The sequence below is a fragment of the Ochotona princeps genome, chromosome 6, assembly GCF_030435755.1.
Source record: "Ochotona princeps isolate mOchPri1 chromosome 6, mOchPri1.hap1, whole genome shotgun sequence".
NCBI classification, from domain to species: Eukaryota; Metazoa; Chordata; class Mammalia; order Lagomorpha; family Ochotonidae; genus Ochotona; species Ochotona princeps.
The window spans coordinates 72,449,348-72,457,634 of record NC_080837.1 but is presented as its reverse complement, the minus strand read 5'-3'; the positions used below and the strand labels follow the sequence as shown (position 1 = coordinate 72,457,634).

At 46.3% G+C, this 8,287-nt stretch overlaps 1 non-coding gene across 1 annotated transcript; it reads left to right on the top strand.

Annotated features, from left to right (window-relative positions):
* Positions 1-352: 352 nt before the first annotated feature.
* On the top strand, positions 353-459 carry LOC118759257 (U6 spliceosomal RNA). Its single transcript, XR_004996061.2, has one exon. It is a non-coding gene; the product is annotated as a U6 spliceosomal RNA (small nuclear RNA).
* The last annotated feature ends 7,828 nt before the right edge of the window (positions 460-8,287 follow it).

Genomic DNA, 8,287 nt, shown 5'->3' with positions numbered 1-8,287 from the left:
TTCCATGGCTCCCCCCCACCCAAATCCTCACATTTACACAGATCTCACTCGCCTTAACAGTTGCAGAGTATTCTATGGAGGCTTTGCCACCATTCTCTGTCAAAGAGGTTTTGGGTTGAGCCCCTTGCTTGAGTATGTTACATTCACAGCCACATGTGCCCATGTATTAGTATATGTGTGATATTTCCTAAAAGGTGATTGCTATGTTGCTGGGTTTTCCTTTTTTCCCCCAGGAACTGGAGAAAGGGAAAGTGCTTCCCAAAAGAATTTGCATTAATTCAGACCCTCACAGGTATCTGGGAGGGCTTTACTTCACTGGCACAAAACAAGCACTTTAAAATATGAGCAGCTAGTGCTCGCTTCGGCAGCACATATACTAAAATTGGAACGATACAGAGAAGATTAGCATGGCCCCTGCGCAAGGATGACATGCAAATCCGTGAAGCGTTCCATATTTTTTTGTAGCTTTCTAGAAACTTTGTATTCATATGGTATCAATGAAAAACAAAGAAAATGAAAGTGTAAAAAAAATATGAGCAACTATACATGTCCTAAACATAATAAAATGGTCCCAAGGGACTGGGTTTCTAAATGAAGTGCTCCAATGACTCACTTGGAAGCTGTTGGGACTCCTTGCAGGTGTCACATCAGGCCTGCAGTTAAGAATCTCTTACACAAGGTGTCTCCAGTTATCCAAGACCTTTCTGAGCGCTCCAACTTCCACAGTTCTACACGTAAGTCATGCCCTTTGACATGAGTGTTGGTCTCAGCTGTGCTCTTACTGATTTCACTTCCCCCCGTTCTACAGCTTGGACTTGCCCATGCGTTATTATCAGAGTCACCTTCGGTTGACCCTCAGTAGCCACTGCCCTACAGAAATCTCTGATTGGCCAATGAGAAAACAGCATGCCTCCTACTGAAAGGCAGTCACGCTCACCACATTGTAATGGTTTTTAAATTTAATTTATACTAGGGGCCTTCCAAAAGTGCAAGAAATTATGAACAACTATGCATCAGTTTCAACATTTTTTTGCTCCCAAATAACCTTAACTTTGAATTTCTCATTCTGTGAACTTTCTGGACCTCCCCCTGTTTCCCTCCCCCCATGTTATATCATCTCATTACATCCTCTGCTGCTTCCCAGAGTGGCAAAAGCAATACAGAAAGTCTGCAAGCACTTGAGGAGGTTACCTTGACATTCTCTGTACAGCCAGGAAAACTAGATTCTGTGCCAAGGAACCAGAATAAACCAAGGAGGAGCCAAGGGCACTGGATGACAGGACTTAAAGAAATTCATGAAGAGATGCTTCTTTTTCGGTCTGTTTCAGATTTCCTTGGGCTCTTGGGTGACCTTTGAGGAGGCAGAAGTGAGCCCCTGAGCTCCCAGGCTCCCCTCCAGTGGGCGTGAGTGAGCCTGGCAGAGGGCCACGTGCTCCCTGCTTGCTGTCCTAAGGCTGACATAGTGTGTGGCACTGGGGCGCATGCTCTCTTCACCTGTGCTTAAAGGGATCATGGCACGATGTGAGGATGGCTACCATGTGGCGGTGGGAAAGACACATTTGGTAGCTTCCACCCCAGCACCAGCTGGGCAGGTGTGTGTTTGCATGGCAGAACCAACTCTTCTCTTGTAGTGCCCTGTGTTCAACAGGAATCCTATGAGCTCACACAGCTCATTCCAGACAGTGCAGAGGTGACCCAGTGAGCAAGCCCATAGGTCTGACTATGTGTTGCTCCTGAGATTTGCATATGCAGTGAGAGGTTTGGTTTTCATTCCAGAGAATAATAGGAAGGTGCCTGCTGGTTGTTCCAAGCTCTCTTGTTCAGAAAACTGCCTCCAATGAAACAGGACTCTCAGGATGTTTGAGGACTATACCCAACCAGGAGGCTCGGTCTTGAGGGCACCTCTCCCCAGCGGACCCAGCCCCAGGCACAAGGCCCTCACTGTATGATGATCTTGCAGTATTTGTGGTGTCCAAGGCCTCCCCAGTAAAAGATCATGGCACCTCCAATGTCACCTACACTGCTTGGGCTTTCCAAGGACTTTGGATGAGGGCCAGAGGCAGGAAAAGAAAAGCAAGGAAGGAGTGAACAGTGTTTAAGCCCCATTCTGTGCCTTGAACTATGCTACGTGCACGTATCACATTCTTGACTTGGCCAACGGTAGGAGCTGGTTTAGTCAGTCTCTAAAGGCGGGCTCAAGGGTCAGTCTGAGGGGTTACATCACCTGCCCAGAGTCACAGAGGAACTCTGTGATCTGAGGGTCTGTGCGAGTCTGCCTCCTGCCTGGCAAATCTTTGTGTTTCGGAAGTAACTGCACCTTTTCTCCTGAGTTTCAATAGCAGCGATCCGTACTCCAGCCCCACATCTACCTCTTCTTGGGAGGATGCGCATGATCCAGAACTCTCCCACCGGCAACCTCATCAAGACCTGCAAAGAGACTCTCCCCTGCTCCATCCCACCTCCGTGTGAGGACCATGTGCCTGGAGCCACTGAGGAAGCCTTATTCCAGGGATGAGGCCCACAGAAAAATCATCAGAGCAGAGAGAAGACAGATTGCCCAGGGCACCCTTTGAGTACCTGGACATAGCATACCTGAAACCAAAACAAGTACCTCGGCTTTCCCCCGCCCCCCCCCCCCCCCCAGCTGAATAGCTGAATGAGGCAGCCAAGTCCTTGCTTGTACCACAAGGGGACTTCAAACACTTCCTGCGTATTTCCTCCAGCTTTTGGAAGTGCTTTTGTGTTTTGATCAGTGTAGTGAAAAGCTGGAATTTGAATCCAGATTTGACTGACTCCAAAGCTAGGGCTCTTTCCCTAAACACTGCACCCATTGGACACATGTTTTCCTAGGACCCAGACCCATAAGCACAAGTGGCAGGTCATGGAGTGCAGAGCAAGTCACGTGGGGTTGAGGGCCCTTCTGGCACTGGCCCATGGCAAATGCTGGCCTTCACCATGACATGAACTCATGCAGAAAAATCCTTCTGGGGTTCATGGGGCTCCCCTTGGCATCTGAGTGTAACTCCCTACCCACTGTGGTGGTACAGAACATTTAGGGGGTGCAGCCAAGATCTACCATGTTATTTGCAATGCTGGGACATCAAACTCTCCCAGAGGATGGTGTGTACCAGCAAGTGTCACCATGTTCCTGGGGAAGCATTGCTGGGAAGTTATCTTAGTCACTTGAATTACTTTCACAAACATCATAGACTGCATGGCCCAAAGAACAAAAAGCCATGTTCTCACAGTTCTGCAGGCTGAGAAGCCCACAGTCAAGGTCATGGGGGCAGGCTTTACTCTGAGGCCATTTATTTAGGCTTATACAAGGCCTCTCTTTCCCTTTGTGCTCCTAAGACCTTTTTGTGTGTCCTCAGAGAGATTGAACTCTCTAGTATCTCTTGAAGATTCTAATCCTGTTGGACCAGGGACCCACTCTTGGGATCTCATTTAAACATCACACCCACACAGGTCCTGTCTCCAAGAACCACCACAGGGAGGTTAGAGTTTCATCACAGGAATTCAGCTGGGGGAGGGCACAAGTATTCAGACTTCAACAGAGGTGCACTGGAGATTTTCAGCTAAAGGAGAAAATATGGAATAGAATATTCTAGAGAATTTGTACAGTTGCAGATGGGCAGGTGGTCTGTGATTTTCAGGACCGGTCTTTTCTGGCCCTGAGCTATTCTGCTATCTTGTTACAATAAGTACTGGGTTTGCTTTTCTTTTCCTTCTTTTTCCTGGGCTCCAGATAAATTCACATGTTAAGGTTTGTAGTATCCCAACTGGGAAAGCTAAATTAGTTAATTGAAAAATGAAAAATGGGAAAATTAAACCAGCAAGTTCTCCAAACATATTGGACCAATTTAAAACCCAGGTTAACATTGATCTATTGTTTTAATAAGATTCCTGTGGAAGGAAAAATGGCCTGTAACATAAAAAAATATGGGAATGTGTTTATTTGGCTACAATATACAGGAGCAACAGGCTAAATGACTCCTTGAAGTTTCTACATTTTCCCTCTCCCCTTTTAAAAAACCAATGTGCTTTAATGTTATTTTTATCCAAGACTAATGTTCCCAAAAGAATGTAACACTTTGAGATCACTCTTCACTGAAGCCACTTCAGAACTCAGGGGAGGGTCCAGGGTAGGCCTTGGCTGCAGCTCCCCAGCCAGGACAGTGTCGTGGCTGAAAGAGAAGTTTGTTCAGAAAGAGACAAGTGGAGTCACAACACCTCCAGCATCAACCCAAGCTGGGGTCACCTGTTAGCAAAGTTTCACTCAGAGCTGACAGTACAGGAAACAATCCCAGCCCCTTCTCCTCCCTGAGTCAGAAACTGTTGCTGACCTGCAGTGATACTAACGATGAGGCACACTCTAGAGGGTCTGGGAAAAACTGGGCGCTACCTGATAGGGCAGTAGCAACGGCATAATTGCAGCGAGGGCATCAGCCTATTTCCATGACTTCCTGTTGCCTACTGGTGGGACCAACCCCCTCTCCTGGCCCTGGGCCAGCCTCCATCTTGCAACGGCCCTTCCTATTCATGGGGGTGGCTCTGGCACCCCACTCCCCACAAAAAACTTGCTCAGCTGCCCTTGGCCTTTCAGGCTCTCCATCAAGCAGAATTCAGGCCAGGGGACTTTGGGTTATCTGCCTGAACACTCTGGGAGATGTGGTGTGGAAAGCTGTGTGCTCATCCATCTGATGGCCAGCTTAGAGAAAAAGGACCCAAAACTCATAGTTAAGATCCAAACATTGCAAGGCTAATACACTGCCTTGAGAGTCAACACAATGAAAGTCAACGCATAGGTCAGAGATATGGGGGCATTTCCAGGACCTTACAAACAAGGGTAGAGCCAAGAGGCCAGCCCCCAGTGTCTCAGCAAGCTATCTGTAGGAAGAAAGGAAATCAAGAAGTAATTGAACATAAAGTAGATTGAAATGTATTCCCAATATTTTATTTCTTGAGCTGAGTGGCAGATATAGGCATTTGATGTATTTTTTCTCATCCTTTTCTTATATGTCTTAAATATTTCAGAATATATTTTAAAATAAAATTACATTATAGAAAAAGTTATTGAGGTAGGACAGGAAGGATACTTCATGAAACCTGATAAATATGAGAACTGAAGAATTATGTGTTCATAAGAAGTACAGAGAAGATACGTCATCCCATCCCAGGTGTACAATGTTTAAATGCTTGTCTCAGGTAAAAGAAATGAAATTTGTCAGCTGTTGAGCCAAATCTTCAAACAAGAAAAATGGCCCACACTTTCCCTTCCTTGGATCCAATGGAACTGAAAAGTTACAATTTTCGTCCTTTTTGCATATAATGGACATTCACCTTTTCAAAGCCCTTCATTCACATATTTTCTTCCCAACAGACCAAAAGGGGAACCCAGGGCCTCTGCATTTTCAGGTAGAAGATGAAGTCACACTCAGTCGCTGAGCAGGAGGTTAGGTTCAAAGTCCTTTCTGCCTCCACTGTTGAGTAATCCGGTGTGAATCAGATGTTAAATAAACTGACAGGTTGGTTGGTGATGGTTATTTTCAACACTGTACTCACAACAAATGGTGGTAAAAGCAGAAGAGTAATAGGGGTTGGAAACATTTCGTGGCAGATGTAGTCTCTGTCAAGAGGCACTTGCTCACATGAGAAAGTCCATGAAATTATTGTCTATGGGAAATGCTGTTCAGATAAACATGCAATGGAGTCCTGGAGGACTGTTGCAATGGCTGGTCCTCAGCTCTGGCTCCAGGAAGTCATAATCTTCTGTTTGTCTCTAAAATTCATTTTTTCTAGATTTTCCCATAAATGGAATCAGGGATGGAAACTGGATATTGACCAGTTTCTGGGTAATGGGATCTTTCTCTACCATCCTGATGATAATAGTTACATAGAAAATGGTGGAGGTAAAACTCAACGGGGCACACACATTGCATGTAAATGTACATTTCAATAAACATGATTAAACAAAAAGAACTGCTATAATGGCATCGTTTGAGGAATGCTTATGCATATGTATATGTATGTCTTTTTAATTGAGTACTTTCTTACATTTGTTTACAACAGGGTCTGGGTGAAGAACGGCAAAGCCCAAAGCCTTATTAGACACAGTCAACATGGGCTTCAAAGACGGTGGAGGTGGCTTCATTCATGGCCCCACCAGAAGTGATGTGGTTCTGAGTTAATACATGGAAATCGAAATAAAATGCATGACACAAAGGGTGGGAGTTAACAAGAATACAATGGATTTTATAGTAAGACACTCAGCATTAATGCCCACTTAGAGGACTATGTTCCTGATACATTTCTAACAAAATCTTCAAAGTCGTAGACTGAAGTGGGAGAAAGAACAGAAACTGACTCAGCAGTCAGGTTGATTTGGGGAAAATTGCAGATCTCCCCTTTCCTGGATGTGTGGCCGAGGGCATCAGGCTCCTCCTCTGAGACTGGAGTGCCAATGACACACACTCAGCCAGGGGTTCAGAGGGCAAAGGGAGCCAGCCCAGGGCTGGCCCAGAGCAGATGTCAGCACACAGTCAGCTCCCTTCCTACCTGAGCCAGAGGCTGCCATCCAAAGTCTCATTCCCAAAGGGGAAGACCCGCTGGTTTTTAACAGGTTAATGAATGTGGAGAGTGTTCCGATCAATATTTGCTCTCCATGGCTCTAATGTGCATTCTGAATCACTTTGAAGTTCTGAGTAGAAACTTTGGCAGACAAATACAGTGGTGTAGCTCTAAGTTGCTATAGTTGCTAAGTACAGAAATACTTTCTTACCCCATCACCTGGGAAGCTTTCCTTTGCCCCAGTAACCAGGCTTGCGGATAGATATTGCAGAGCTCTGGCTAGCTCTCCTTTCTGATGCGCACTTATAACACCTCCTCTGTTTCTCTCCAGGCCTGTCTTCCTGCACCTCTTGGCTCATTCCCAGTTGATTTATGGGATAGCAGAGACCTTGAAGTCACTCTCCCCTTGGGACGTCCATTTGGTGGATGAGAGCTGCCTGTCCTGGCTGATGTCCTGACTTCCTTCCCTTAGCTGCAGCTGCTGGCAGTGAGGTCATCTTCCCCTGTGAGCTTTGTAACGTGAACTCCAAGGGCCCGGCTGAGGTCTGCCTGCAGGGAAGCTTTGCTTGTTTAGAAGGTTTCTGAACCCTAAAATGAGGGGTTCCTGCAGTGTGGCTTCCTGGGGGTGGGTCAGATCTGAGTACCATCTTGCCCTCAAGAGAACACAGACACTGCCTGGGAAGAATTCACAGAGCTGCTCCCAGAGCCCTTCCTCCCATCCCCGCCACAAAATCAGGTAAATTTGGTCCCCGTTTCTATCCTGGAAGCCATTCCCTTCCTAGTGCGAGGAATCTTAGGAGCCCATATTCACAGCAAGCACTGGCTTTCCTCATCCCGCTAATATTTAGAGCATATACAAGGGAAAAGTGTGTCAGGGGAAATAAAACTATGCCTGGATTTCAGTTTTTCTTTTGCATTAAAATAAAGTTATGTAATTCCATTTTTCTACAAGCTTTTTGAAGTTCCCTTGTCCTCTGGGTCAGGTTCTGCAGCACTCCTGTCATCACTGGGTTTTAAAGGTAACTAGACACTATTGGGATTCAGAAAACACAAATCTGCCCAAAAGTCTACTGAAGGCAGCTGCTTTTTATCACATATTTTTCAAATCAACAAATACTGAAAGTCTGACTTACTGCTACCACCGGAGAGAGCTTTCAAGTTTGACACGAACAAGGGATCTTCCTTCTAGAGGTTGCACTGTGTTACTGTAGCTCACTGTGCAGGCAAGAGGAGGTGACACTTTATTGAATGAATACAACAAGAGCAAAGTCACTTAAGAATGTCAGCTCACCTTTCTTGTGCCAGAGAGACCGTCACTCCAGACTGGGGCAGTGGCTGGGAAGAGGGAGTTTGGTTCTTGGCTCTGCATACCTGCAAACAGAAGAGCAAGTTTCGGGTCCTTGTAAAATGTCAGTCTTTAGGAAAGTGAGTTCCTATCCCACTAGGGTGTTGAGCACCAGGCCACGTCATCACCTTGGGAAGCAGCTGGAAGTCAATGCAGTTAGATCTGCATCTTCTCTCCCCTCCCTCCTCAGTCCCCTGTCCTCCTGTGCTTCCCTCCCCTGGCTGGGTCTCAGGAAAGCCTTGGCAGGTAGCTTCCAGCTGGGATGCTTGCCAGGTTTCTCGATGGAGGAGCTCAGCTGCAGCTGGTTTGGCAGAGAAAGGAACGGAGGAGCGAGGGTAAATGAATGAGGCCTGATTCTCCATAGCAAAGCTC